This window comes from Catharus ustulatus, chromosome 6, assembly GCF_009819885.2.
Source record: "Catharus ustulatus isolate bCatUst1 chromosome 6, bCatUst1.pri.v2, whole genome shotgun sequence".
Taxonomy (NCBI): Eukaryota; Metazoa; Chordata; class Aves; order Passeriformes; family Turdidae; genus Catharus; species Catharus ustulatus.
In genome coordinates, this window is record NC_046226.1 from 28,189,123 (window position 1) to 28,208,994 (window position 19,872).

Here is a 19,872-nt window from a genome sequence, read left to right on the forward strand (position 1 = left end):
TTATACTGATTTAGAAACACACAAAGGAAATGGAACTTATTTGTACCAATGTCTATGTGCTTTATCACTAGATTTGAAAAACTGAAATACTCCTTACAGTTTGCCAATTGACCTAATAATCTAGAGAAATATGTGTAATGTTTTTGTTTTTATCCTGCAGCTGGTCATACCATCGTATTCAGTGATGAAATATTCTGTGTTTAGGAAATATCTGCAAATGCTTCATATTCACTTCTGAGGTAGTATTGTAGTTAAATATTTTTGCCAAACTAGTTTTGGGTGAGTTGTTTAGGTGATCAGACTTTCTGTTTCTCTTTTACTGGGTCATCTGTTGAACAGTATAACAGAAGAAAATCAGTGCCAGAAAAGAGACTTTCTGATCAAGTCGTATGGTTCTTATGAATTGCACTATTTGTACATTTGTCAGATTCATACTCAGAAACAGTTCTAATTTGTAGTTAGGTTCTCTAATAAAGAAGTATATTGTATGCATTTAGTTTAAGAGCACTAGTATCTTAAATGAATGTATTGTATATAAAATTTTCTCCTAGTGTATGGTATCTAATGCTAATGAGCAGCATAGTAGATTGAATCCAGCCTCATAATCTTAGGTCAAGTCCATCCGTCACTCATTCCAGTGACTTGGAACTACATGGTGCAATTAATTTTACTACTTCTAGGCAATTAGAAGGCTGTCCCTTTTGCAAATCTGTGCAGGCCTTGGAAGTTTCTCTAATATGGATTCCCTGAGGCAGGTACTTTCTGTACTAGGAATAAGGTTTAAAAAATTGCCTGCCTCATGAAGGATGTTAAATATGGATGCTATTACTGACATTCTTCTACTTAAAACGGAACATGTGCAGTAGGAATTCTGTTTCCTTTCTCCTCAGTTGCCTCCACTTATTTTTGCTTAAGGGAGGAACATAGGAAATGGATTGAAATGACCATTGCATTTGTAGCTCTGGTGGTGAACAATTAAAATGTTTCTTTTGGGTTTTTAAATTTTATAAAATGATACTTGGTTTTTCTTCTGGTCTCCATGCTGCACTAGTGTGCCTCTTGGACATAAGTCTTTCTGTCAGAAATCTTCTGAGTCAGACGAGCAGTTTGTCTACCCCAGTTACACTGGTCTCCAACAGTAATAGGAGAAGCTCATTAAGGAGGAATCTCATGCCTGGTCCCCTCTTATGACCTTATTTCTCATGCTGCCCACCTATCCCAGGTCCCTGTCATTTATTAGTGATTTTTAGAAAGCATGTCCATTCTTATTTCAGGATCAGCTTTAGATCTGTGGTTCATTTATTTGTGTAATTGTTTTTGATGCAGTTGATACTTCTGCTTCCACACTTTTTTCATACAAATTCCAGAAGATCCCTATATGATCTGAAAGATCTAAGCTCTAAAAGAACTTAGAAATTTTCTGTGAGTCTTGTGTGCTCTCTGTGTAACAAACCTGAGACATTTCTTGCTAGAGTGATATTTCCAGTTAGAGGGAAAGGGTTGTCAATACTTGTCGGATGGAACATTCTGAGAATTGTGTGTGTAAACCTTGTTCTCCCATTTTCTCATATCTCATAATCCTCTTACATACTTTGCACTCTATTCTGGGAGTACCCCAGAGGGTTTTGGAACTATGGGCCTGAATAAAGCAAATGGTCAACACTGCCAGATCATTTGGTGTGATATGTCACAAATGTGCCTTGCACCCTGTTTCATCAGTTCCTTGCAGGTATTCAAGAGTCCTATGTATGGTTTTAATGTGGGGAAAAGTGCAGTCTTGTCTTGTGGTGGCATTACTGGTAGGGTATGAGGATAGTCACATGAGTCTGAGGAGTAGAGAAGTCTGCTTAGGTTGATTTAGTCTGAGCTAACTGGGCAGTTATGAAGCAAGATTAAATTATCTTAGCCACATTTGATGCTGTAACTGTCTTTTTAGCTCATCTCAATTGCAAAGTAAAACATGTTGTTTAAACCATAATGGAAGCGTCAATCATTTGTTCATCCATCGATCAAAATTAATTATGACTTGGGGTCTTTGGTGCTGAGTTGAATATGCAAGAATACTAGATTGTTCCGTGTTTGTTTTTCCAGGAAGCCTGAAAAACTCAATACATGTGATGCCTCACTGTGATAGTGTATATGGAAGCCTTCTGTATGTTTACCATAATTGTTGCTTCTGAACAGGTTACTAAAAATCTACTTACATTTTTGGCTAGGTGGGAGTGCCATACAGGAAAACAACAGTTTCCAATTTGATATTTGTCATGCCTTTTTTTCTGAGATTTGTTCTTCCTTTTATTTTAATTTCTCCTGGTTTTAAATTAAATGTTTCTTTAAATTTTGGAGTTTCCTTATGCATTTCTATGGTGTCCTAATTCAGAAAAATATGTAGAAAGAGATATAACTGAATGTATACACTAGCAAACATGCTTGCTTTAAAAATATATTTATTAATGTAGGTAAAGAATAGAGACTGAATTGTTCAGGAAGAAAAATTTCTGGGTGAAACAATAATTGGCAGCATTTTTTGTACCTTGATGTATTTCAGGATTGTATTATTTTTGCAACTCAGTTGATCTCCTGTCAAAAAAATAGTGACTTGGACAATTACAGCTTTTTCAGATGAGGAAATAAAAGGAATGTCTCTGCTGCAGTAACATAGAGATTTGCCTTCTGAAGACCAGTGTGGATATATGCTGCTCACAAGGTGGTAGGATGACTGTACACTGGAATTTGCACTGGACAGGCTATTAAGATTTTTATGCATTTTTCTTTTCCCTCATCTCCCCAAGAGAGACCACCAATTAATTTTTACATCTGTCTTATCAGGCTGTGTACTCTGTGACATGTGCTGTAGAGATATGGTTCTACAGCTGAAAAAGACAATCTGTCAGGTTGGTTTGGTTTTCAGCTGTTTGACTACTTGCTATGTATGTAAAAAACAGTAAGTGGAAATAGAAGTAGAGCATATGAATTTTCATTATCCTGAAATAAAAGCCTCTACTCAAACACTGCTTTTTAGAAAAAGAAAAAAAAATTATGATTTAGCCTACTGATAAAGTGGCTTTTGTTTTTTCACGGGGTAGATTAGATTCTTTCTTTATGTATTTAATGTGGAATTAATGTCATAAGATGACCTTCCAGCTTTTGAATCACTACTTACTTGAAAAAAAATTGTTCCTAAGAAGTTTGGCTATGTAGCAACAAGGCGTTTCAGTATGAAATTACTGTATTTTTTGGGGAGGCGAGTATTGCATATTACTGGGATCAAAACATACGTTATTTTGTCCTGAATCTCTTTAAAATGTTTTGGTTTCCAATTTTTTTTCTCTTCTCTCCTTTAGTAAAGAAAGCTTATTTGACGTACTGTCCTTTTTGAAAATCCTTAGGAAATTTCCTTAATTGTCTTCTAAAGATTTCACTTAAACAAAGAAGGGAATGTACATACACTTGTTTTGTATGTGTCTGGCTAATGTGTTTCAAAGTGTGCCTAAAACTTGTAAAAATTTTAAAATGGAAGCCTTTCTTCCTGAAGTCTTTGATCTCTGTTTTGACACACTACTGCAGATAGAACTGACCTTACATGTGGACTGTGGTGTGAAATGTGGCATGCAAGTGCCAACATTAAGTTACTATTACTTTCAATATTTTGTCTGTGTTGTGAAAATTTTACTCTTTGACATTTTCATGTAAGTGACATTACATCACTCCGTGCCATGTATTTATTCATGTTTGGAAAGGACAATTACATTTCTGTCTTTCTTCAGTTGTGTACTTTGAGATCAATGGGCAAAGCTTACAGCAGCATTACTAGTAATACTATTAGTAATTAGCTATTAAAAAAAATTCTATTCAGAATAAGAATAGGTGATTAATAAGGTGTGTAGAAACAACAGTGCTATGAGGGCAAAGTTTATATGTTCAGTTAATCATTATATATGGAAAATGGGTGTTTTAAAGATGTATATTTAATAATTCTAGTAGGAATACAATTTCTTATGGTGCATATCAGGGAAAAAAAACTTCAAATTTTAGCTCATATCAGTTCTGAAATCATAAAAGGGAAGACTGATGCTTTAGGCTTTACTATAAAGAAGTAACATTTCTGTTTAGATTTTGGAATGCTAAGCTGTATCTTTGTGCTACCCTGTCTCTTTTTTGTCATAGGTCGTGTACTTGACTCCTTGCATTCATATTCTTTCAGTGATGCACATTTAGTGTTTTTGTAAATTCAACTGGGGGCCAATGTCACTGCTTCTGCTTGTTTCACAGGGGGTATTGCTAAGCAACATGTGTACAAACAACAGTCTTTGCTTTCATTTTATTTCTTTCCTGTCCCACTTCAGCCCCCCACTCCACTAAATAGTGACACAAGTTTGAAAGGTATGTATTAGCTTGTCAGGCAAAACAGTAGTTTTAGTTCATAGTTCTGAAAAATGAAAGATGCAGTAGATACTGAGGATTTTGGATGTTGGATGTTATTCAGTTTTTCTACTTAAATATTGATCGCATTCCCAGCAATTACTTTATTGTCCTTGCAATCTTTCTTTTTTTCTTCCTTCTGGAAGTAATAACTCCTTAGGATATTTTTACACATCCTTAGCCATATTTACTGAGGAAAATAGTTTTGAAATACTGTTGCTCTCATGTATGCGCCTGTTATATTCTACCTGTACACGGTATGGATAAATTGTAGATGTGTGTGTCTATTTTCAATATTGCTGGGGACATTTTATTTCACTGTCTAGATTCCTGACGTTTAAATGGTAGAACATGATACAAATGTGTATGTGTGTGTATAAAGAGACAGGATTTCCTATAAGAAGATTTTATAGCATATGGCATTTTACATTCATATATAGCAAATTAGATTCTGGTGAGAGAATTGAGGAGAGGAACCTCAATAGTCAACTGAGTTGAAAAACAACTTAGAGTCAATGGAGTTCAGAAAAAAAATGGAAGTAAAGAGCACATTTTCTTGCCTGAGCTATCACTTAAAGGCAAAACTCAGGAAGGAGATATATTCAAAGATATTTTATCAATTTCATTTTTATTTTCTGGGCAATAATTTTATTTTTCAGTGTTAATTGTACTTGCATAGTAAAAAGAATGTCTAAGATTCCCCTCGACTGTGTGGACTTCCCTGCTTACATTTTGCTAGGTTCTTACATGGTGGTGTGTTCTGACCACCTGATCTTATTTTTTCTTGGTTTTCTAGAAGGAACAGTTTTTAAATTTCTGAAGATGAGCAATCATTGCTAGTTCTGCTAGATTTGGACTAAGAGCAGTTAAGTGTATTGTTTACTGATGGCTTGCTTTGCAACTATACTGGATTTTAAATCTGGTATTCAAAATCTGAACTGCTTTCTCAGATTTTACCATTAAAATTATCTTACAGCTAAACGTATCTTACATACAGCTAAACGTGATCAATAGTAAATTTAGAGTAATTTCCCGATTACAAGCCACACTGACTATAAGCCACATCTTCGGGTGTTGGCAAACATTTTGTTCATTGTCCATACACAAGCTGCACCCAATTGTAAGCCGCTCTGTCGTTCGCAGTGAGGACCCGTGTGCAACAAAGTTGCCAAATAGTAACAGAATCGCAGCATGGCGGGGTTTACTGGCTCGGCTCGGGCCGTGCAGGCTTGGGCCACTCAGGGCTGCCAAGGGGGCCAGGTGACCCAGCTCGGTGCTGCCACTCGGCGGGGCCGCTCGGGGCCAGCCGCCGCCGCTGCTGGGCTCGCTCACCCCGGCCCGGTGCTGCACCGCAGTGGCAGAGGGGCACGGAGCCCGCCGGCACCCGCGACAGTGGTGGGAGGCGGGGATGGAGCCCGTGTCACCCACTGTGGTGGCAGGCGGGGACGGGAGCCCCACACCTCCCCCCGGACGCGGGGCCAGCAGGAGAGAGCTCCTTGTCTCTCCCCCAGGCTGCGCTACCCGAAGCAGGGAGTCCCCTGCCTTCTCCCCCCCCACCGCTGGCTGCACGGAGCCTGACTCCACCCACTGCACAACACAGTAACCAATTTGTAACAGTCGTGAAATCCTGGGTTTTACTGGCAGGTTGCTCGACTCAGTTTGCACTTCCAGGGTTGTAAATGTCAGAAAATTATTCATATATTAGCCGCTCCTGAGTGTAAGCCGCATTTCTGGTGTAGGAGCAAAATTTTAGTTAAAACGGTGCGGCTTGTAATCGTGAAATTACTGTATTTTATTTACAGTTTCTAGTTTTATTGGAAGACTGATGGTAGCCTTGTTCCCATTTTGCCTTTCTTTTTTGATTTTCATTTTTGAGGAGAAAAAGGATGTCTTTCCCAGAATGTTTGATTATACAAAGGTGAACTCCATTATTCTTCTCATTTGATATTCATAAATTTGCATATTAATGTTTTCAGTGGAGACTAAATATGCTAATTTCACAGCTTCTTAGCAGATCTTAATCATGAAGATATTTGTATGTTTAAAAAGAAAAGAGGTAAACTGCCAACATTGCTTCATAAAATTAGGTTAGAGGTCAATCTGAAAATCATGACTGCTGCAGGAGCCTTGTCTCCATAGGGACTAGAACCAGCTGTCACTGAAATTGAAGTTAACTGTATGATTTGTCTTCTGGATTGGTTGATTCCCCTGTCTTCTACTATAGTTTATGTAAACAGTTAAGCAAACGTTCAGTCAGCAAGTCGGTCAACAGGTCTTCCAATTTTTTCTGTGTATGTTCTTCAAAAATACGTTGGTACATGTAGTAAATATAGGTAGCTTCTTTACATTATATTGTTATTAGATTGATAAGGACTTCAATGTTTTTGTCAATTGTAAAATGGAGTTAACCTGATAAAAGCCAAGAAGTAGTGGTTTAGAATTGATACAAGTCAGATAAACTAAAAAGATGTTGATAAGATTTTCAAAACTTCTCTTATGAATGAAAAACTGAGTGTAAAGTTAATTCTTTCCATGTCTGCAGAGATAAGACTGTAATGTCAAGCTGCAGTAATCTAAAATACATTAAAATTATAGTACAATTAACAGGTTTGCTGTCCTGGTAGCACTGTAGGACGTTCTACTGTCGGGTCGGGAGGATATTTGAGATACATCTAAAATAATTGGGCTCCTCTGCACGATTTCACGATTATAAGCTGCACCTGATTATAAGCCGCATGTCTGGGTGTCAGCAACTGTCTTGGGTTACAATACAGAGTGTGATAAAAGGTATCTATTCTATCGCCATCTGTTGAGGGTGGGGACAGTGATCCTTATCTCTGTGGCAGATATTCTGCTAATGGGCCATCCATTGAAACCAGGCGGGGCATTGTTCTTTATCTTTTCACAACTCATCCTTCCTCCAGCGAGTAATTTTCTGCTAATGGCCCATTGAGTCCCACTGTGTGACTGATAAAATTACTGCATCCCATTGGAAGTTGCTCCAGCCAGGGGGAAGAGCCCAACACTTCTTACCAAGATAAAAACAGAGGTTTTGGGACACTAAGGGAGCCCCTTTTTCCACTGGATTCCAGAGGAAAACCAGATTTCTCCACATCACCACCGGACCTTTAGAGGGAAACTGCACCTTCTACAGTAGCACTGCTCCAACTGGATCACATCTGTCACTGCAGGAGAACAGCAACCACCATTTAATGGGACTGCTACCAACACCCTACCTGACGGGATGTCAGGTTGTACTCTATGACTTTGTCAGGGTTTGGAGTTTGTTTCTTTGTAGTGCTGTATTTCTATTTTAATTTCCCTAGAAAAGAACTGTTATTCCTAATTCCCATATCTTTACCTGAAAGCCCCTTGATATAAAAATTGTGGTAATTTGGAGGGAAGGGGTTTACATTCTCCATTCCAAAGAGAAGCTCCTGCATTTCTCAGCAGACACCTGTCCTCCAAACTAAAACAGCAACTTTTCTTTCTTTGTCCATATATAAGCCACGCCTGATTATAAGCTGCACTTCTGGGTTCGGACCAAAATTTTAGTCAAAATGTTGCGGCTTATAATCGTGAAATTACTGTAAGTTTCAGAAAACAATTTAGCGTACCTCTGTTAGGATTTACCTTAATGACCTGTATTATCTCTAGTATAGTCACCCTCCTGGGCAACTGGTGATGGTGGGACTGAGTCCTATCAAATGACTGGGAAATCTTTAAAATGTATTGAAGTTTTCCAATAGTATTAGATCACAGAGCAGTTTAATTTGAACTGTTTGCAGAACATTATTTCTAACACTTGCTGGATATCGTTTGTGTCACATTATCATTGTATTTAAACTTGATTAATAAGTCTTCTGACTTAATTTTCTTATACGGTATGGTAAATGCTGAATAATTATGTCTGTAAATTCATGCAGTTTAGAGTTTATTCATTGCATTTCGTAGTCAAATTTTACAATTGTCATTCAAATGTCCTCATTTAAATGAGATATGCATCTCATGAGGCTGTCCCAATAAGAAAAATTTAAATAAAATGTATATTGTCTTGTCATTATGATCTCTGTGAAGAGATTTTTCTCTTCAGCTGCGTTTCAGTGTTAACCCAATTCTTCATCATGATTCCAGTAACATTGTTGTTTCAAAGGGACAAAATGTTTATTATATGTTTTTTCTTTAAAATGTACAGCAACCTTAAAACAATAATCTATAATATGTTTTAAGCACTGTTATTATTGTAATAATTAGTTGAACCTTGACTGTAGACTGATGTCTGGAAATTAATATTTTGGTGCCCCTTAAATGGTTCATTGCAAAAAGACATTACGAAGGCCAACTGATACCATACAATCTCTTGGAACTAAATTCATATTTAAAAATCACATTTCTTAAACAGTGTCTTAACAGGAATAATTTGGTAACCTTTAGTAAGTAGATTTGAGGTGAATCTCCTTTTTCAGACCAGACTTCACATAAGACTAAGTAAAATCAATACTTTAAAAAAAATGCATTCAGCAGAAATAAGTGCGACATATACTGTTTCAAACCATTTCTATGAACAGACTAAGATAGATTTTTATTCTCTAATCATATGTTTAGGGTTGGCTATTTAGCAGATTTTTAGCTTTCCAGATGCTCAAACAATACACTCTTAAATACAGTATCCATAGATTATCTCCAGAATGCAGTAGATTAGCTATTTTAAGATTTGAATTGTGACTAAAAGCTGAGAAAAAGCAACAGCAGTTGCAGTTGCAAATGTGTTGTCTCCATTAGCTCATTTAAAATGTATTTATCAGGGAAAGAGACAAAGTAGGCTGTGTCTGCATGTAACACTGTTACTTCATTAATATTTTACATACATATGTGTCTGTCTATAAATAAAACCTTTATGTGAATTCTGTCAACAGCAAAGAGTATCCAAATGAGAGGCCGGTTTTGTTTGTTTATTTCCCTAGGAGGGCAGTACAAGTTGTGATCACCAAGGACTGATTAGCAAATTTTGGACAATAATGAACATAGTTAAATTTTAAGTAGAGCTTCTTTCTGTTTGTTTAGATACACAGAATTTTACAGTATTGGCAGATAGGTTATTTTGCTGCCAATTGGGACAGTATTTTTAATTTGCCTTAATTCAGTAATTGTAACTTACAAAAATATTTTTTTATTGAATCCTTTGTAACATGTAATTTTTAATACTTAAAGTTAAGGATAAAATCTTTCATTTAAAATAATTTGGTTTAAATGTTTTTCTTATTATTTTCTAAACTGTACTTGCTGGATCTATGTCTTGTTGGGTAACCTGACTTAGCCAGCTTAAGGCAAATCAAGTTTGAAGCTCTGCTTCTTAAAATATTTAGGTTGAAGAAATATTTGTTAATTAAATGGGTTTTCTGATGAAAATAATTTGCTTCCAAACCAGTAAGCTGCACAGATACTTTAATGAGTCAACAAAGAGTTGTAATAAGCTCTCTACACAGAGTAAAGCCAACCCAAATCTATTTTTAATAACTTATGTTGCTAAAAGTCTGTAGAGCTTGATTTCAATTATAGGAGCTATCTATACTCCGGTTGAGTATGTTATCAAATACTTTTTTAAAATGAGAAATGACCGACCATTCAGTAGTTGTTTAGTTTTCTGACTTATCTCGGTGTAGTAAAAATTGTATCTCAGTGTACCTCTCCTCCCTGATACATGGTAAAAAGAGTCTCCTTTTGTTAATTTAGCCTTTCTGAATTCAAGTAGACTTTGGGCAGGCTCCTGCAGAACGTGCTGGTTCCAGTTCTTTTCAAATTGATGGAGGACAGTTGCAGGCAGAAAAGAGCCAGTATATGTAAACCCAAAAGCGCTGAGTGGCATTGTTATTGCCCTGCTCTAGTGACAAAGATGACATGAAAAATTGCTTTATTTGGTCATTTGTTTTAACCAATAATCTTATTTCAGAACCACTACTGGTTGGTTGTTAGCAGTATTGACAATGTGTTGTGTATGTTCCTTTTTTTTCCCCTGATGGTTAGATTTTAATGTCATACTGTCGTAGAACAACCCAGGTTTGAAGGGATCTTGAGCGATCATCTGGCCCAACATTTTGTGGGAAAGGCAGCCTAGGTGACATTTTCTGGCATCCTCTCCAATCACATCTCAAGAGCCTCCAGTGATGGGAACTCATGTTCCTGGGGAGGTTGTTCCAGTGGGTTGATGCTGGCTTGATGCTAGGCACTCACCAAAGCCACTCACTTGCTTCCACAAACTGGACAGAGGAGACAAAATTTAATGAATGGGTCATGAGTTAAGGTCTGGGAGAAAGGTCATTCATCAAATACCGTAATGAGCAAAACAGGCTTAACTTTGTGATATACATTAAATTTATTGCACTAACAGGATACTGAGAAGTAAAAGAAATCCTTAAAAACACCTTCCCCCACCCTTTGCTGCTTCCCAGCTCTACCTCTTGTCCCTGTGGCACATGGAGGCACAGAATGGTCAGTTCATCACTTGAGGCTTCTCCTGCTGCTCAGGGAGAGGAGTCATTCCCCTGCTGCCCTGTGGGGTCCCTCCCACAGGAGACACTCTTCCATGTTCTTCTCCAATGTGAATCCATCTCATGAGGAGCTGCTGCAATGTGAGTCCATCCCATGGCAGCAGTCACCCTCAAACTTCTGTGCCGTGAGTCACTCTTGCACAGGATTCAGTCCTTGAAGGATAGGCTGCTCCGGCATGAGAGCAGGGCCCCTCTATCCATGGATCTCCCATGAGCTAACAACCTCCTCTCAAACATCCACCCGCTCCAGTGTGGGGCTCCTCTTCCACAGGCTGCAGGCTGATCTCTGCATCAATATTGTCCTCTATGGGAACAGCCAGTTTTCACCATGGTCTGCACCACAGGCTCCAGAGGAATCTCTGCTCCTTCTCCACTGATCTTGGGCTCTGCATGTTCTGCCCATATATTCTCGCTCTTCTCTGACTGGAAATAAAACTGCAACATTTGTTATGATTTCTTCTTAAATGTGTTACCATAAATGGAGGCATTGCCATAATTTTGAAGTGGCGCAGCCTTGGCCAGTGGTGTCCCTATCTTCAGGGCCATCAGGGATTGTCTCTGCTGGACATAAAGGAAGCTTCTGGCAGCTTTTCACAGAAGCTACAGCTTCTTTGTAGCCCCCCAGTTCCAAAAACCAGGCCATGTAATCCCAATAGAGTTTGACTGCTTTCACTGTAGAGAACATTTAGATTGAGGTGTAACATTTCTTCATGCAGCTTCTGCCTGTTGCACATATCTTTCTGCATGGGCTCCTTGTGAAGAGGGAAGTTTCTGTCCTCATTGTGCCCACCCTTTAAGTACTCAATTATGAGTATGAAATGGTTAGTACTGTTACTATTTTTGCCTCTATTGGAGAATTTTCACCCAAGTATCTGGGACACTGCAAAATATAAATTAAGAAAAATAAATCTCTAAGCAAGAAGAGTATGACAGTTAAGACATTTTTTGCACTTCTTCCAAATTTAAAATTTTAAAATTGTGTAATATCAGCATCCTGAAAGTTAAGCTTCACTGTTTCTTGAGCAGTCCAGCTGCAGTTACTGGAAACAATGGTACAGATACATCAGATTTGTATTGTCAACCTGTAAGTCAAGTGTCTTATTACTAGCTGTATCTCACATCCAGTGCTGACTGTGAGTTAAATGCACAGAGGAGTTGGGGCCAGCGAAGTGTCAGTGGAGCACTGATAACCATCTGAAGAGTATTAAAAAACAAAGATTGTGTCATTTTTTCCATACCTCACATTCTCTAATAGGAAAACATTTTTTGCTCTCTGTTTTTGCTCAGAATAACACTGTAAGCACTGCTGGGGCTATACCACCATTCCTGTTGCAGATAACTCACTTGAAATGCGCATGGATTGATTAAACTGCTGAAGTGCCCTGAGCGCTGACTCCCAGCTGTGCTTGTTCTGATTGCTGCTCGTGGTGTGTGCTGGGAACTTTGCTCATGGAGAACTGGCAGGCATTTGGTATAATCCTGCTCAATACTAATTGTGTAATAAAACTGGTAATAGAGAAAAATGGGCTTAATATTCTCAGGTATTAATGGCCTTCTGAAAGAAAAGGAAAAACCTGGCATTACTGCATAATTCAGTGTGGAGTAGTTCACTTTTAATATACTTTCTATATATAAATGCTAGCTGTATAACTAATAGCAGAAACTAGATAGTTCACTGAATCCTGTTGTCATGGCTGAGTTTTTCCTCAATTTTCCTTATCAAGGCTAATTTTTAGATCTCATGAGGTTTTCTCTTTTTAATTTACTGGGCTGATCTTTTTTGCATTCTTGTTGACTGAAGAATACTGAAGGCAACATGACAGCGATTTCTGAAGGAGGTGCATTAGTTATTTTTAATCATAATCATACTATGAAATTGGAAATTACAGAAGGAATCCTATTATAGATTATCATATTTTATTATTAAGGTGCAAACGATGTTGCTGCTATTTAAGATGAGCAGATGATTCAGTGATACCAGATCATCACATTGTGAGACTTAGGAGGCAAAAAGACCATAGTAAAGCTATTGTGCTAATTGTTGGAGTTACTAAACTTGATCTGCTGGTGACTGAGCTCTTAATCTTGAACGTAATGAATACTTAGCACTAAACAACTATGTATTATTTATTCAAATCTTTCATCCAGAAAACTAGATCATTTTCTGTGCTGATGGCAGAAGAGTGACTGTGAGTATAATCCATGAGCTAGATAGTAGAAGCAGAGTCAAAGAATAAATATCCTTAAATAGACAAAGAATTGGATTCACTAGTTCACAGTAATTGATTACAAGTATGTACTTGTTGTATAAGTACTGATTCTGACAATTAATTGGTGTGAGATGTGAGTGAAGAAACCAAGACTGGTCCTCTTTTTTTTTTATGGTATTTTCTAAAATTTGTACATGTGATTTAGTTCCAGTTAAGAATTTTCTGGCTTCTTATGTTTTTTAATACAGAAATATTTTGTATTTTGCTCTGCAAATAGAGAAGTTTTATGGAAACTACTAGGCTTTTTTTCTTTTAGAAAATCTAGCTATTGGTTAGTGTCACTGTTTGGAAATGTAAAAGATTTCTCACCAACACTGTGTTGGATTTTTCACTTAAACAAGCTTCTCAGTGTTATTACTGAATGAGTAGTAAATTTACAATCTAAAATCCATTAACTAGTGCATGATTTTATTTTTACCTCTACATGCATTTAACATTGAAGTTAAGGTAGTTAAAATTAGTGTTATATTAAAGAACTGTTTAGCCAACCCTCTTGCTAGTAAATGACTGGCAGTAATAGTTCCACTGTCTTTATTAGTGTTTAAGAGAATTAGATTTCAAATAAAGTTAGTAATGAGAAGTTAGTAATGAAGCCCTAGGTTTCTCTGGTAATGATCATATATGACTTAAAATTATTTTGCTTAAAAATGGGTTTGAGACTAGCAGCAGTTCAATAAAATTGCTTGCAGTTTCCTGATTAGTCGATGAACTTTTGGAGATCACATTTAGTAGTGTCTCTAGCAGGCCTAAAACTGCAGAAATGAAAGACGGCTCTTATTTCACTAAAGCTTTGCTGTCGTACCTTTCAACTTTCGAGCCTGCCAGTGTGTGTGATAGAAGGCATCAGAATGTGTGAAAAATGACCCAAATGCAGAACTGTTATTTGCAGTTATCAATACAAACTGTTATTGTGCCATAATTGACAGATGGTTTTGCACTCTAATATCTGTTTTTAAGGATATTTTTACACTGATTTAGACAGAGTTGTGTTGCGGGTTGTGGGGGTTTTGTGTGGTTTTTTTTTTTATTTTTGGTGTGCATTTTTTTTGTTGTTGTTGCTTTTGTGGAGGGAAGGGTTTGGCTTATTTGTTTTGTTCTTTTTTTTCTCCCTAACACAGCAGATACAAAACCCAGGAATTAATGGGACTCGGCAAGAAGGAATTGCGCTGTAAAAAAACTGGGGGCATATGGTAAAAAATCAGAATTTGTTGTTTGAGTTGGGGAGCATTATGGCCAAAACCCATTCTGAACCCCCCTTAAAGTGCTGGTGAATAGCTGTTGGATGTTCTAATTTGAAAGATATATTTTTCTTTCTGTAAAACTCTGTAAGATCTGAAATGTATTTTGCTGCAGAGAGAAAAAATACTTGAGAATTTGTGAAGCTAGATAAAATGAGAGCTGATTTGTTTCTAGTTCCTTGGCAAGCACATTTTGCTAAAGCAGTGACAAAGTCTACTGTTAAAGTGACTTCACTCAGTTCTTCCCTCCTGTCCAGTCATTTACTTGGAGTGAACAAATGGTAATTGTAGCTTTGCTTGAACACTGGCATTAAAATTAATGTGTTCTTAGAAAGTTCTTAAGTTCTTATTTTCATACAGGTCACATCTTGTTTCTCTTAGGTGTTTTTTCAATTTCAAACCTAGTGTCAGGACCAAATATGGATTTCTCCAATTAGGTGTAATTTCTACTTGAATCTTCTCAGAACATTAAGCTATATATTTTAAAACTAAATTAATTATTTTCTTGATTGAAAATCAACAGTTTACTTGCTTGAGAACAGCAGTAACCAGATGTTTGTACTATAGAAAAGAATTGTAGTTAATAAGAAGGTGGATGCCAGGGATTTGCTGGCCTATCATGAATATTGCAGTGTTTTAGTGGAGGGTGTTGTTTTTTGGGAAAAAAACCACACACACACACATATATATATAAATAATATATATAAAGAACCACATGGTCTGCAATTATGTTCTGTTGCAGAGAATTTTGTAATTTACACTGTGCTCCTTGGATAGATTGGATGATCTTTCTGGCTTATGTTTTAACTGCTTATGGATAAGAAGTTAATGTGAGCAGTAGAACAATGCTTCTCCAACACTATAAAATTTCCATGGATCCTTTACTGGTGTTTATTACAGCAGAATTCTCCTATAGGAAGAATATAAGTGACCGTCTTGAAACATCATCAACCTCCCTATCAGCAAGGTTTTCTTCTAATGATTACTTCTGCAAAGTAGAAATGCAGGAAGTTGTGTTGGCTGTGGGAGCTGTGATGTTGCTGTGGCTCTTGATTGAAATGGTGATGGAATTAAAGAACCTACTGATAGTCTGAGGACCTACCTGCATCTGGAGCTTGGTGTTTCCACCTGAAATGTGGAGGTTTTTTTGGGTATTTTTTGTGGAGAACAGAAGAAAGTTGATCTTAAGAGACATTCAAGTGAGGTAAAATGATACTGTCCAGGCCAGGGAGGCAACTGTTTGAAAGAAATCTGAGAGGAGAATTTGAAACAGAAAGGAAGAGTCGTGTAAGATGAGAAAAAGATGGCAAGGGATGTTAAGCTAGTGTACAACTACAGGAAGTACAAACAAATGGACTCTGAAATGTTTTCTTTTTGTCTATGAAACAAGCCATATTAGGTATTGTGGAAAAGACAAAGCCCACAAAGAAACCCCAGAAGCAGAGTGAGATAAGAGGCATGAAGGCAGACCAAATACTGACTTGTCACCATTTCTTCATACTGCACATGCCTGCAACTCTTCTTTCCCTAATGTGGGCTTCTTGTATAATTGCTGGTCCAAAGTTGTTTATATGCAGAACTCTCCTCAGGACTTATGTGTATCTGTAGAGCCATTTCTGGTGTTTAAAAATCCACAAAATTAATTTTTGAATACACCTATCCATCTGTCCAAATTCCAGGTCTGCAGCTTTGCTTACTCCCAGTGGGTTTTAGGGGTTTTCCTCAGCAAATGTTAGTGTGTATTGGTGATAACTGCATGGAATGTGTTCACAGCAGCCACCTTGGAGCCTGTTTGAAATTAAAGTAATTTCACGATTATAAGCCGCACCATTTTGACTAAAATTTTGGTCTGAACCCGAAGTGCGGCTTATAATCAGGTGCGGCTTATATATGGACAAAGAACGAAAAGTTGCTGTTTTAGTTTGGAGGACATGTGTCTGCTGAGAAAGGCAGGAGCTTCTCTTTAAAATGGAGAATGTAAACCCCTTCCCTCCAAATTATTATAATTTTGAAATCAAGGGGCTTTCAGGCAAAGATATGGGAATTAGGAATAACAGTTCTTTTCTAGGGAAATTAAAATGGAAATACAGTACTACAAAGAAACAAACTCCAAACCCTGACAAAGTCAGAGTACAACCTGACACCCCATCAGGCAGGGTGTTGGCAGCAGTCCATTAAATGGTGGTTGCAGTCCTCTTACAGTGACAGATGTGATTCAGTTGGAGCAGTGCTCCTGTAGAAGGTGCAGCTTCCCTCTGGAGGTCCAGTGGTGATGTGGAGAAATCTGGTTTTCCTCTGGAGTCCAGTGGAGAAAGGGACAACCTTAGTGTCCCAAAACCTCTGTTTTTGTCTTGGTATGGGCTCTTCCCCCTGGCTGGAGCAACTTCCAATGGGATGAAGTAATTTTATCAGTGCCACAGTGGGACTCAATGGGCCATTAGCAGAAAATGACTCGCTGGAGGAAGGATGGGTTGTGAAAAGATAAAGAACAATGCCCTGCCTGGTTTCAGTGGATAACCCATTAGCAGAATATCTGCCATGGAGATAAGGATCACTGCCCCCACCCTCAACAGATGGTGATAGAATAGATATCTTTTATCACACTGTGTATTGTAACGTGCGGCTTATAATCAGGTGCGGCTTATGTATGGACAAAGAATGAAAAGTTACCAACACCCGGAAGTGCGGCTTATAATCAGTGCGACTTATAATCGTGAAATCACTGTATTTGGATGCATTTCCTGAAATTAGGTAAAAAACTGTCACCCAATATGTTTAGCGTTTCTTCATACGTGCATGCATATAAATATATATATATATTGGGGGTGTGTGTGTTTTTTCTCTTGGTGTTTTTTTTCCCTTTAACCCATTGAAGATCTAATGCTTGGAGCTGTTACAGGAGGTTGCTTTGTCTCCTGTCTGTTGCTATAAATATTTCTGTCATAATCTTAACAACAATCTGTAATGATATAAAATTTGCCAGTTTGCAAAAGTATTCTCAGAGCTACATTTACGGCCTAACAATGAGTTTGGTATTAAAAGAATAAAGAATGAGCACCAGAAATAGCTTGTTTGTGATCTAGTATCACTTCCTACCCTTGCATGCATGGATTTTTTTTATACTGTGGGTTGGTTTTTTTTTTCCTTCTCTGTTTTATATACCTTCTGGGGAACTACTGGAACCTTTGTACAGGGATTAAAAAAGTGATAAAAGCAAGTGTCAAATATGTTGGTGCTTTATGTAAACCAGAATTTTAATATGATGAACAGCAACACCTAGCCTTTAGGCATGAATGTTCAGCTGCTGAGAGCTTCAGCATTAGGTACTAATGTGGGCATTCATCCCCACTGCCCCTTGCTGTAGTAATTCCCTGTAATTTATTTACTTTATCAAAGACACCAACTCTAATCTGACAGCATTTGCAATCTGCCAAAGTGTAAAACTGTCACAAGATGCATTTACATATATAGCAGAATCTGCATAGCTGTACAGGAGGTGAAAATAAGTCGATATAAACCTGTGTCAGTGAAGATGGGATTTTGTGTACAAAATCTGGCAAAACAGTTTATCAAATTTTGAGCTGTCCTTGGTGCCAGATGAGAAATGGGAAATTTTATAAGGAAAAAAAGGACAAAATTTTGTATCAGTTTATTATAGGACAAAGTGCAAAGTACAAACTCAAGTATTGAAAGCTCGCAGTACATGGATATTAATCACTGCCTAGAACACATTGCTAAATTATAATTCTTTCAGAAGCTAGCTATTTTTCAAGGTGACCATGCGTTTCCTTCAAAGCTTTAACTTTATTTTCAGGTTTGATATCTTGATGTAGTTCTTGAAATGCTCAAAAAAAGATAAAAATAAAGCAAGTAAAAAATCCAAAACAATATTATGAAATGTGAGGACCAGACTAATGGTGTTGATTTTTGTTTTGGGTGTCTTTTTTTTTTTCTTTTAATTATGCTTAGTTTTGTGAGTTTTTTGTTGGTTTTTCTTTCTATTTTTTGGGGTTTTTTTTGTTTTTTGGGGGTTTTTTTTGTTTTCTGCTGTCTTCTCTAAAGATGAAATTTGGATTTCTGTCACATGCACAGATAAATGAGTCTTAGCAGCAGATTACCTCAAAATAAAGATTTGTACTATGAGCTGTTGTGCTTACTTCTTATATATGTTTCTTTTGTAAAATAATATACTGGGACAAAAAAGGTGAGGATGTCTGAAGTGTTATGCCCCTTTTTGCAATAGAGGAGTTAAAGTAAGGGCAACTTCCATGATGTGCCAAATCACAGGCAGTTTGTTACCTTTCCAGCTGTTTGTTATTTGCTCCGCATGGATCACCACAGATGGAAGAGATATGCTCTGGATTTTAGTGCTCCTTCTCTGCTTGCGTTTGGGAAGATGCTACCCTTTGATATTAGTTTATATCCTCCTGAAATATTCCAGTGATACTGACAATATGGGATGGCGTAATGAAGATAACTGAAATTTAAACCTCAGGAAACTAAGAAATGAAACATTATTTTATGTATCTATATATATAGCATGGTCTATACTGTTGTTGGAATACAGTGCAGGAGCTTTGGCAGAGCAGCTGGTGGGCAAGGCACATGGCAGCACAGTCCTGGGTGATCCCAGCAGGGAGGCAGATGCAGGGATTGCTCACCATGTGATAGAAGCTGTGTAGAGGAGCACTGTTCTGTAAACTGTGTTATTACATCTGCCAGGAGCAGCTCTGGCTGATTGCTGATGAGCTGGTAATGGACTAATAAGAATGAAAATGTTGGGGAAGATAGAAGTAGCCTGAAGCTGCAGTTTGGACAATGAAGGCGAGGAACAGGTTGCCTATCACAGATGTAAAATCGTGCAATAAAATGCTTCAGATATTAAAATACAAGGCATGTCTGTGAATCCTCTGTCTGGTAACATTAGCAAGTATAAAATGAATGTTGCACTGTGGGACTATAAATACACATCTATTGTGCTAAATTATCCTGGATGGAGTAGTAACGTGGAATTGCATAGCATCACATAGCTTTTTAAATGCAAACTTGTGAAAATTGTAACTAATAGAATCATCATTAGTTTCTAAAATTACTATTTCTATTAAAAGATGTTGAATTCACTGACTTTTTTTGCTCAAAATGTAGCTGTTTTTGCTAGATAAAATTGTGAGTTGTTGCAGAAAGTAGAGTGTCAGGAAACTGAAACTTTGGAAAACAGGAGATGAAGCATTAACCACCATGCTGATATGGGAAGGTCAAACCCTTAATTTAACCACAGTTAGCTTTACTTAGAAGGTGGAAATAAATATACTTTATATTGTAATGAGAATTCATGTAGATTTGTTCCAGACTCACTAATTAAGTACCACTTGAAATTAATGATTGTTTTATGCT

The 19,872-nt window shown here is 37.3% G+C and overlaps 1 protein-coding gene across 4 annotated transcripts in view; it reads left to right on the forward strand.

Annotated features, from left to right (window-relative positions):
* Nucleotides 1–19,872, forward strand: part of PRKD1 (protein kinase D1) — a 125,391-nt gene that overhangs the window by 20,953 nt on the left and 84,566 nt on the right. Inside the window, exon 1 of one of the 4 annotated variants that reach the window (XM_033063449.1) lies at nucleotides 4,320–4,383. The exons of the other annotated variants lie outside the window; for them this stretch is intronic. The gene's annotated coding sequence lies outside the window, so the exon portion shown is untranslated. Of the gene's footprint in view, nucleotides 1–4,319; nucleotides 4,384–19,872 lie in introns of those variants that run through there. 4 annotated transcript variants of the gene reach the window in all.